The 12,115-nt window shown below is 42.7% G+C and overlaps 1 protein-coding gene across 4 annotated transcripts in view; it reads right to left on the bottom strand.

Annotated features, from left to right (window-relative positions):
- Positions 1–12,115, bottom strand: part of LOC147029478 (natural resistance-associated macrophage protein 2-like) — a 166,682-nt gene that overhangs the window by 46,055 nt on the left and 108,512 nt on the right. The window contains exon 1 of one of the 4 annotated variants that reach the window (XM_085872538.1): positions 4,042–4,130. The exons of 2 other annotated variants lie outside the window; for them this stretch is intronic. The gene's annotated coding sequence lies outside the window, so the exon portion shown is untranslated. Of the gene's footprint in view, positions 1–1,554; positions 1,813–4,041; positions 4,131–12,115 lie in introns of those variants that run through there. One more of the 4 variants, XM_085872537.1, reaches the window with a different exon arrangement.

Here is a 12,115-nt window from a genome sequence, read left to right as displayed (position 1 = left end):
AGAGATGAGTGATCGAGTGTGGAGTAAGAAAATGTGAGAAAAAAAAAGTGGGGGGAGGTAGTGAGTGGAGGTGTGCGTGTGTGCGTGTGCGTGTGTGTGTGTGTTTTCCACTGCAACAAGTGTTGGGGCGTTCACTGTAGTACCACCTTTGCCCCCTGGCATGACCACGCTCTTTAGAGTGGTGCCTAGTGCACTGGTCCCCACACTGGAATCCAACCCTCTCTCTTCTGGCTCCAAGCAAGTACCTGTACACGGCCACGGCTACACTCTGGCAAACTGCTCGGTCAGCAGGTCATACGAGGAGAGGGTGCTTGGCAGATGGATTTCTGTCAGGGGAAATCATCTGTCCTCACATAGTGCATGAAGAACATGGCGGTCTTCAAGGAAGGTCATAAGCTGCTGATTGATAAGGCATTCAAATGCTTCGCTCATAATGGGAAGGAGGCTGAACGGCTGATAGTTGAATGGATCAGATTTCTCCCCAGAGCCTGCATTTTTAAATGCAGGTACAACCGAAGCCAACTTCCAGCAAGGTGGGCAAACAGACTTTGATAGGTATAGGTTATACAGTTTTGAGAGAATCGGGGACAATTCTGGCAAGCACATCTTCAGGCCAATTGAAGGGACATGATCTGGTTCAGTAGCTTTTGAAATGTCCAGGCCTTGGATGACTTTCCCAACTCTGAAGAGTGATAATGACAGAGGATATATTGATGTCCACATGGGAGGGACAAGTCGGCAGCAATCGATTTGGGTCATCGAGTGTGAAGTTTGTCGTGAAACGCTCAGCAAAGATCTCTGCTTCATCAATGGGGGAGGAAAACACTTCGGGACCATTTAAAAAGGGCACTGACTGGCGATCGAGGACAACGTTAGGAACTCTCCAAAAGTTTCTGGAGCCTCGGCGTTGTGTTAAAATAGAGTTACAAACGGACTTGGCTCCAGCGAGAATTTTCTAACAGCAATTAGGAGCAAGTTGAAAAAGATGACCCACTTCACCAAACCCAACTCTATGGTACTCGATGAGAGAGATAGCTGAAGCACAAGCATCAATTTGTTTAGAGTGGGGCTGTAAATTTTACCCAGACCCGAGAGCTCAAAAGTAAGTGCGCTCCCGCTGCACAATCCTGTAATACTATTTATTTAATCCAAAAGGTATGAGCAATCAATATCCTCAACACAATAGGTAAACTGTACATTTTTGAACACGAGTGACTGTATTTGTTGTTTTGTAAAATTAAATCCCTCTTCCTGGGTTATTACATTTATGTAAAGTTTATTTATTTTTTTTTTTTTTAAATACAATTTCAAAATAAAGAAGAAGAAAAAACATTTTAAGAAAAATGTAAAAAGAGGGACGAAATCTCCAAAAAAAACAACAACAACCAAGCAAGGGAGGAATGACACCACATTATGACGTCACAATCCTCTTAAAGATTACCATCATGACATATTTTGACGTTGTTCCATCACAATCCCACAACAAAAGTGAAACATTCTCTGGACTCTTCAGACCATTTTGTTTGCATGCAATCATTCCCATGGTCTGCGTACAGCGGAGAGGATGACTTAACAGTACGACGAAACAGTTGCTCGCTTTGAGGCAGCCGTTGGCAAGATGAGCAAAGATGATCAGAGGATTTTCCTTTCCATGCTTCAAAGACTGGTCGCGATCGTGGTTCGGACAGACAGAATGTCACGCCGATGGAGGAAACGGTCTTGACACGGTGGGTTACGAGCGATAGTCTGACATTACTCCCTCACAACATGATCCTTGCTTTGCACCCAACTTTCAACTGGTGATGATTGATGGTTTAAAAGGAGGTTCGGGCAATCAACAAACTGTTGGCAAAGACAGGTCGCATCATTTTGTATACGTGCCGCGGTGCCAGTCTGTACGAGCAGAAACTGCACTGAGCTGAAACCACTGACAGGTGTTCTGATCGAAGTCCAGAGTGTCCGCCCTCTCATTAACCATTTCACAAGAGAAAAGGGAACAGCTCGATTGGCAGCATCTCAAGTACGAGTGGAACATTCTGCAGGACGTGACTCACAACCTTTCTCCTTTTACGACTACAGATTTGGTGGAGGGCCAAAACACTATCATTCAATTTTGTTGTCCATCAAATGAGTCAATTTATGTCAACTGGAAGTTATATGTCTAGTCGAGTCACTACAACTACAAGTTAGTCGTTGCCCTCAGGATTCACAAAATAAGAGGCCGTGTGCCTATGAGAACAAGGATACCTTCCTCACAGCTAGCATCTTGGATCCTCACTTCAAGCTATGGTGGTGCCAATGCAAGGAGGCCAGTACAGGCTTGGGTCATCGGAGAGACTTGCAGCAATAGTACTCTGTTCTCACCACCATACAAAAAGCTTGGAGCAGCCACCACACGGTTAAAAATCCCCACCACCCATGAATAGCTTGGATCTCAATGTGTTTTGTCCAAACAAAAGAGTTAACTGTAGAATTTGGGAAGGTTTCACGAGAACAGATACAGCATTCTGAGCTGTGGTTGTTCTTCCACACGCACCAAGCAGAGCACACCCTTTTCCAGGTTTCCATGTTCTCTCATTCCAGAATACATCCTTCGTACAAATGCCACATGTGGTCTCTACAAATCACGTCGGTACGTACAATGAGCTCAAAGCTGAATCAGGAAGAACATGAACAAATGGGATTATTTTGTTTTTTTTTATGGTACCGCCAGCGTGCATGCCGGGTGAAATTTGACGTCGGGACGGGACATTCTCCATGATCACAGAGGTGTGGGCTGGTTATCGTCATGCCAACATTTTGACTTTTAATTTTTGTTAATGATATGAAAGTTTGACTTTGTTAACTTCAAAATTGGTGCACAGGGAAGCATGCACTTCAACCTTTGAACAAAATGGGGATTTTCAGAAGATGAACGGAATGCGCAGCCGTGAGCTCAAACTTAACTACATGCATATGTACACAAGGGCAGCAAGAGGGGGTGAGCGTAGGTGTGCGGCCTCCCTGATTGAAGCTTGGATGGGGGTGCAGAATTGAGGGTCATTAGGGAAATTAGCACAAGCTACACTGAATGATTAACAAACAAACAAACAAACAAACAAACAATGGAATGGTCATTGTATCACATTGAAGACCAAAATGATGATCACAGAAAACTTCTTGAGGTGTTAAGTATAGGCCCACAACACACACATTAAATAACCATAACTACTATAGTATTCATAGGAGAACAGCACTCAGTGGGGGGGGGGGGCATACCTCCACCAGGTAAACAGTTTACGTTTTGTATCACGTGATGCGAGAACAGCGCCAACAGACAAGGCCATAAGGAGATGGGTGACAACATTCCGACAGACTAGTTCAGTGGCAGATACAAAAAGGCCAGGTTGTCCGAGGTCGGTGAACTGCAGTAAACATTGCGGCTGTCCAGGGAGGACGTCATGCGCTCCCCGAAGAGACCATGTAAATGGTGATCCCATGAACTGCAGATTTCTGAGACTTCAGTGTCGAATCATGAAAAAAAAAAGGATGAGATTATGAAAAACGCACAAAACCCAGGACCTTACAGGAACTCGAGGACAATATTTCAGGGCTACATGGCTGTTCACACAATTTCTGCATTTTCTTCAAGGGAAATGGAAGGTGAAAAAGTCAAAGAACATTCAAAAAGTTCTCCAAACAAACCAAAATTACCAAGTAAAACATTCCATACTTGTCAATTCCATTACTCATGAATATTAAAATAATCATTTAATCAAATCATCCCATTGATGGTGATTATAATTACATATAAATAATTATATACATGTACGAAAACGAGTTCAGTTTGTCTCTTGACAAATATTTTGAAATAGATAAATGACGATTCCGTGACTGGAATTTTGTCAAAGAATATTTATAAATATGGAAAGAAAACTGGAGCCATTGAGCAAATACACAGCAGGACTAAAGGCAAACATTAAACCATCCATCACTATTCTATCGCAGACCTAAATCTTCAAAAGGAATAACCAAAAATGGACAAACTAGTCTTTAACTTACTTCAACACTTGTACAGTTGTACAAAAGGATAACTCATCGAATAACATGACCCTCTTCTCATCACCCATCCGAAGCAGACCGTGCTGTGCCATTGCGCATTACATCACTTTGGAACGCTGTCGGGCGTGTATAGGTGCTATCTTCATCACATGTGACCGCAGGCAGAGAATAGAAACCGCAGGCTAATCTCCCATGACAGTTTGGCCCAAAGGACAGAATGAAGCAATTGCTATCACTTTCAAAACAGATTAACAGTAGAAAAGGTGTTGGGCAATTGTTAACCACTCCGTTAGCAAGCAAGAAAATAAATAAATAAATAAATGACAAACTTCAAACTACAAAGCAAACAAAATTGGGTATTTTCAACATGTGGAGGTAAAACATACTGCACAGTCAAGTGCCCTCAATAAACGTATGGCACAAGAGATGGACTATAGTTTTAAAAGACTATTGATCAAGACGTTATAATTATGAGAACGAAACCTTGACAAGTATCGTGCGTTTCAAAAGTTACACGCAAGGAAATTTGATGCTGGAGGAGACCATTTGGACCATTTTTGCCTGTGCTGCATCAACACCACAAGAATTCAATCTTTCAGTTGATCCCAGTCCATTAAATAAGGCAATCTTCTGCGTGTACACACAGTGCCGAAAGAAAGTCTGCACCCCCTTTCAAAATTTTCCCCTTTTGTTGCCTTCTCGCCTGGATTTAAATCAGACTTTTCCTGCCTTAATTTACACATCGTAACCCACAACTTCCAAGTAAAAAAAAACCAAATTGTACAAATTTCAGAAAATTAATTTAAAAAACAAAACTAGAATATCTTGGTTGGATAAGTGTCCACTCCTCTTATAACAATTGTAAATTAGCTCAGGTGTGACCAATCACCTTCAACATCACACACCAAGTTAATTGGCCTCCACCTGTGTTAAATTGCAGTAATTCTCATTATTTCAGAATAAAATCAGCTGTTCCTGTCAGTTGTCTCTGCTGGATAGTGCATTTCACAGCAAAGACTCAACCATGAGCACCAAGGAGCTTTCAAAAGACCTCCGGGATAAAGTTGTGGAAAGGAACAGAGCAGGGGATGGGTATAAAAAATATTTCACAAGCGTTGATTATCCCTTGGAGCACAGTCAAGACAATCATTAAGAAGTGGAAGGCGTATGGTACCACCAAGACATTGCCTAGATCAGGCCATCGCTCCAAACTCGATGACCAAGCAAGGAGGAGACTGATCAGAGAGGCCACCAAAAGGCCAGTGGCAAGTTTGAAAACTACATGCCTTTATAGCAAAGACTGGTCACTGTGTGCATGTAACAATATCCCAAGCACTGCACAAGTCTCGCCTGTATGGTAGGGTGGCAAGAAGGAAGGCATTACTCAAAAAGGCCCACCTTGTGTCCTGTTTGAGGAATGAAAAAATATATTTAAAAAAAAATAAATAATAATAATTTTTAAAAACCACTCCAGAGATTCTCAAGACATGTGGCAAAAAGTTTTGTGGTCTGAAAACCAAGATGCAACTTTTTGGACTAAATGCAAAACATTGCGTTTGGCGCAAACCCAACACAGCACATCATCCAAAGAACACCATCCCCACTGTGAAGCATGGTGGTGGCAACGTCGTGCTATGGGGACGTTTCTTATCAGGAGGGACTGGCGCACTTGTCAAGATAGAAGGGAAAATGGATGGAACAAAGTACAGAAGAAAAAGAGCAATCAGAGATTGCAGACCCTCACCGGGACTTGTTTTGTGTGGCGTTTGTACACCTGTATGTGATGTAATTAATAAGAGACATAATTAGAACTGCCCCTTTATAACTGCTGGCAGTGATGACCGGGTATCAAGACGTCCCGCTTTGATTGGACACCTGGCCCTGACGTTTTTTTAAAATCATTATCCAATCCAATATGGCTGCCAAACCATGGGACCGATGACATCATACGAGTGAAGCTTTTGTTCCTCATGGATAGGCAGTCATACATGTAACGTTTCACCTCAATCTGTTCAGCCACTTCAGAGAAGATTTTTGAAAGTTTATTTATTCATTCAGTTTTTAACAATATGGCTGCTGAATCACATGACCAATGTCATCATTTTTTTTTCTGTGGACCATTTTATCCCGAGATGATCCTCCAATTTTTTTTTTTTATACTGATCAGATGTAGAGTTCTACATGTGGAATTATGCCGTCATAATGAAGGCACCGATGATGCCATTAAAATAAAAAATAAATAAATAAACCACACATTCCCCACGAGCAAATACAACCCGTCGCTACGCTGACGGGGGTATTTGGGGGGGGGGGGTTGAGAGACGAGGAAGGAAGGAGGGGAAGCGAGGAAGAGGAAGAGCAAGGGAGAGCTACGTCTTACCAAAAGTTGCTATACTGCAGGAAAGGGGGGGCGGGAGGGGGTGTGCGAGAGAAAAAGGAAGAAAGGGTGAAAGGGAGAGATAGAGAAGAGATAATGAAAAAATAATAATAATAATCAAAAAAGTATATATATATATATATATATATATATATATATATATATATATATATATATATATATATATATATATACATATACATATATATTTTTTTTTTACATATACACTTAAGAAAAATATACTTGAATGTATAAAATATACTTAAGAAAAAGACTCGGGGGAGGGAGGTAATTATCCATCAGTTACATGTTAATTGTTGTTTGGCAATTTTTTTTTTTAACCCCGATTAGCATTGACTAGAATCGGATGTCTAGTTAGTTTATCATCCCCATCCTTGTATGTCTCCTCTACAAAAAAAAATATTTATATACATCTATATATTGCATACATTTCCCCCACTGGATATAACACGCGAGTGTGCTTTTAAATCCTTTTATCTAAACTTGTTTAAAAAAAACAAAAATGCACACTCACATTGCAGCCAAACATGCCAATTGTAATCTTGATAAAGAAAAATTCACAACAGCATCCAAGATGTGGATAAATAAGTTTTCTTCATCTTTAAAATAAGTAAAGAATCGTAAAAAAAAAATAAATAAATAAATAAAAAGTTTAATGACTACAGGAACTTTTTTGGCCCAAGTCTTTCACGAACCAGATGGCCAGGGCTGACACTAAAATAGGTAGTTGGGACAGGAATTTGTAATTTGTTTACGGTGCCGGCGATAGTTCGCCGACTCTTCGTGAACGACACCGTGGGATCTTTAACATCCACCAACTAATGCCGGCAGACGGCATTCACCTTCAACGTCCAGGACATCCCCCAGGTTGGTGGAAAAGTGGGACAACCCCAGGACAAAATGGCAGAATGCAATCATCCGCTCAAGTGAGGATGGAGGCGACCAGGCACAGGATGGATTTGATCTGGGGCGACCTTGGTTAAAACCACATCGTCATATGGGAAACGTAGTCTCACTTTGCACAGGTAGCTCAACTGCTCTTGGTTATTAAACACTCCAATGCTGCCAAACAGAGGGTTTTCAGTTAAATGAGATGGTACATCAACAGTGGTAAACTTCCTAATAAAGTAGTTTTTTTTTTTCATAAAGCCTTTAAAACGTTTTATTTATTTAAACTGAATTGTATATTTGAACACTGAAGAACACAACTCGGCTTCTTGTCACTTCCAAACACCTCCAGCTTAGCAGTACTTGGGACAAAATACGATGACATTTTACGCAATCTCGACCAACCAAATTTACAGCTCGCACTCAGCATTGGAGAATATCGAGATTACGGCTCGTAGGAAATCTGCATCGTGCCTGGAAACGCAAAGCAAGAGTTTAAAAACAAACAAAAAAACACAAACCCTTCCGACATCCTTTTTTCTCACAACTGTGCAGGGTAAGGTGTTCTATGAACCCTCTCGTTTGTTTAGTTGGTGTTTGGCTCGAGTTGTCAAAAGGATAAAGTTCGAGGCCGGATAAACATCTGAGTATTACAGAAGATGGCAGAGCAGATAAGCTTGATGGGATCTTCGAGAAAGGGAGAGGGATACAGAGAGAAAGGAAGGCTCGGGAAGGAGACAGTCAGGCATCAATGTGTAGTAAAGTGTGAGGAAATGGAATGTGTAAAAAGTTTGTGAACTTCAGTAAACATAAATTGATTTGCTTTACAGATCAATGTATCTGTCCAATTGGGGGTTGTACACAAAATACCAATTTTTTTGACACCTATTGATGCTTCAAATGACATCCCCCCCCCCAAAAAAAAAAAAAAATGTGACTGCAACAAAATTCCCCCACCAGTCCAGAATATTCCTTCTCACAATGATATAAGAACATCTACATGCCATATATGAAACCAATTAATTTTGTGAGTGGAGACTCAATAGGGTGGAGGAGCTCCTTGTGAGCCAATGGCCATCCATATCTAGTGTCCAACTGTGTCTGCAGACGTCCCCCTGCAGTTGGGTTACTTTTTTTTTTTTCTTAGGAACGTTGGCGGCAGAATTTGCACTCCGGCAACCGTAAAACATACTAAAAACGCAAAGACACTGAAAACCAACTCCGTGGGAGTACGTCCTGTGCAGCTGCCCTTCGCAGGGCAGCTCACCAGACGACAGGATTGGGGCAAAGCCTTCAAGACCCCGCCCCCGACTCTTCAGAAGAAAAAACACTGGGTAACCTTCCCGGGTTGGATTGCGGTCGTGTGTGTCGAGGTGGTGCTGATGTGTCGTCCACCAGACAGCTGTCTCCTTGGCTTAACATAAGGCGGTCCCTTGGGGTAGGTGCCTGCAATGTCCCATCCCTAAGAGAGGATGATCACCTATCTGTTATCATCTGAGCTCCAGCGTTTTAACATCGGTATTACAGCACTCTGAGGTTCGGAGACCGAGTAGTGGTGAGATCATAGCGAGTGGTTCCACCAACTATTGCAATGGTCGCTCTGATGGTTACCATGCCAAAGAAGTTACTGTAGCCATGTCCAATAAGCTGACTCCAATGATAAAGAGCCAACGCCGGTCAACGAGTGTATTATGAAACTAAGGATTTGTCACTCCTTGGGTGTCCTTTCCCTGGTCTCTGTAGATGCTCCGACTGTGGTGAGCGATCTTACCGTGAAGGACGCATTTTATGCCACGCTCAAGTCTGTGGTTGATCTGTGCCCCAGGCGAGATACTCTTATAGTCTTGGGGGATTTCAGTGCATCGACTGGAACTGATAAGGATGGTTATGAGACATGTGTTGGTCCCCATGGGTCAAGAACTGAACCTGAATAGCACTAAGTTCCTTGACTGAGCAAGAAGTCATGGGCTTAGGGTGGCTGGTTCATAGTTTCAGCGCCCACAGGCTCATCACTGGACTTCGTATTCCAACACGGGTGGTGTGGCAAAGGAGATCAACCATGTGCTCTTCGATGGTCACTGGAGGATGATCCAGAACTGCAAGGTCCACCGGAGTGCTCAATTCCTCAATACCAACCAAAGGCTTGTTGTAGCAACTCTGAAATTGCAGCTTCAATCCAGGAGAATGGTACCATCCCAGCCTCGGCTGGATGATGGCAAGCTCAAGGATGAGAGGGTAGCTGAGAAGTTTGCGAACAGGCTGAGTGGACACTTGGGGGGGGGGGGTCTGTGTGCTTTGGGGAATCCTGAAGAGTTGTGGAGTGCCTTCAAGACCACTATCCTTGATGTTGCCTGTGGATGTCTTGGAACTCACCGCATGGCAAAAAAGAATTTAGTCTCTCAAGGGACGCTGGATACAATTGACAAGTGCCGCAGGGCCAGGCTTAATGGCAAAGCTGAGGTGTAAAACTGTACGTGCGCTGAAGGTGAACAAGAAGGCCGACGTGCGAGGAATTAGAGAGGGGGTAGAGCATCACCTGTGGTCAAGTGATTCTCATCCTGCTTACAGGGGAATTCACACATTGCATTCCTCCAAGCCCATCCATCGGTGTACTGCAGTGAGAGCTTTGGATGGTGGGCTCTTGACAGAGGAATCCGAAGTGAAGGCCTGCTGAGCTGGTTACTTTGAGCAGCTGTACCAGGCTGATCCACCAGCTGTTGAGTTGGATGTTGGTGTTACTATCCCGATTGCTGCCCATCCAATCAACTGTGATCCACCATTTGTGGAACCACAGGCTGCGGTGAACCGGTTGAAATGGGGCAAAGCTCCTGGGATCTGTGGCATCGATGCGGAACTTCTCAAGGATGCTGGAAATGCTGAACTTGTGTCGTTGCATGCAGTTCTGGCTTTATTTTGGACACAGGCTCAATCCCAACTGACTGGAAGAGGGGCCTTGTTGTCCCTCTCTGGAAAAGGAAGGGTGATCGCCAAGACTGCAACAACTACCGAGGGGTGACGCTGCTCTCAGTGCCCAGAAAGGTCTTTGCTCAGATAATTCTTGATGGGGTTCACCACCATCTGCTTGAGCACCAGCGTCCAGAGCAGTCAGGCTTTACACCAAAGAGGTCAATGATTGACTGTATCCTTGTCCTTAGGGTCCTCACGAAACGCAGATGAGAGTTTCAGCAGGGGCTGCTCGAAGCCGATGTTGATCTCTGCAAAGCGTTTGATCCAGTGAATCCAGTGAAGAGGGCTTTGGATGCCCTCTGGAGGATTCTTGGTTTTTGTGGGGTACCACAAAAACTGATCAAGCTGATGTCTGAACTTCACTCTGGCACTGAATGTGCTGTGAGATGTGGTGACAACATCTCCTAAAAATTTCCATTTGTTACTGGAGTTTGTCAGGGGTATGTACTGGCCCCACACTTTTCAGTGCTTGTGTGGACTGGAATCTGGGGAGGATGTCAGAGAGCTCAAACTGCGGTGTATCATTTGGGAATGTAAAGATCTGACCTTGATTTCGCAGATGATATAGTAATCTTTGCAGAGACTTTAGATATCCTTTTGGGGGCCCTCGCGGTGCTGAATGAGGAGTCGGAGCCGCTGGGATTACGGGTTTCCTGGTCAAAAGCAAGATCCAGGCTTTCAATGACATACTGGATGCTGCTGTCCTGTCTGTACCTGTTTGTGGTGAGCATGTTGAGGTCACAGAGAGATTCATTAACCTTGGCAGTGATATTCATGTCTGGCGAGAGAGACAGAGACAGAGAGACAGAGAGACAGAGAGACAGAGAGACAGAGAGACAGAGAGACAGAGAGACAGAGAGACAGAGAGACAGAGAGACACACTTGACTTTTAGGTTCTTTTTACAAAAGAATGTATAAAAAAGATTTTAAAAAATTCAATACAACAAAGTTTTTCAATAAACCCACACAAAAAAAGGAAAGGATAATCTCCAAGAATGGAAAAAAGAAGAAAACAATTCATTTCAAAGTAATCGATGAGCATTAACAACAAGAGAATTTATACAAACGGATGCTCCAATTGTAAGTTTTAAAAATAATACATTAGACTTAGAGAAATCCATCAAGTAAAACAAAACAAAAGGAAAAAGAACACTATCGTAGTCCAAAAGACATACAATACAGAGAAGGAAATTACACACACATTTCTAATTCATTCTCATTAACCTTAGACATTTTTCCAACACACCAATTTTCAACAAATGCATTAATATTTGCATTATTACTATAGTAATTGAATTCCAGTTTTAGCCTTGTTGAAACCAGGGATTGAAAATACAGGATCACATGACATTGCTCTGGTGGTTTTCCTTCGATTTTTGCCTTTCTCGACAAGTAAATTGCTAGTTTAGCCTCTGACAATACATAATTAAAAAACAAAATTAACTTTTCATCTGCCGAAGCGACTCCGCGCCCAAAAATAAAATCCCGGAGGGAGAACCGAACATTTACTCGATGGAATACGTTCTTCAGTAGAAGAAAAAGAGCACACAATCATGTACAATCAACAAACCCATGAAACACATCTTCAGTGGTGTTAGAGAAGGGACAGAGAACCGACACAGTACCATCTACACGGTTTACAAAAAATGTTTGTTGGTAATGTCTCATGAACAAGTCTCCATTGTAGATCACCTGACCTTTTTGTTGTGGGTGTGTAATACATCGATTTCCATTCAGGTTCAGAGGGGGCGATATCCGGTAACAAGGCTTTCCATCAACTTACTGTTAACTGTCGGAGTGTTAACATTGATAACCGAAAGG

The sequence above is a fragment of the Eptatretus burgeri genome, chromosome 3 (assembly GCF_056783735.1).
Source record: "Eptatretus burgeri isolate ZD-2024b chromosome 3, Ebu_testis_v1, whole genome shotgun sequence".
Classification (NCBI taxonomy): Eukaryota; Metazoa; Chordata; class Myxini; order Myxiniformes; family Myxinidae; genus Eptatretus; species Eptatretus burgeri.
This window is presented reverse-complemented; position numbering and strand designations above follow the sequence as displayed.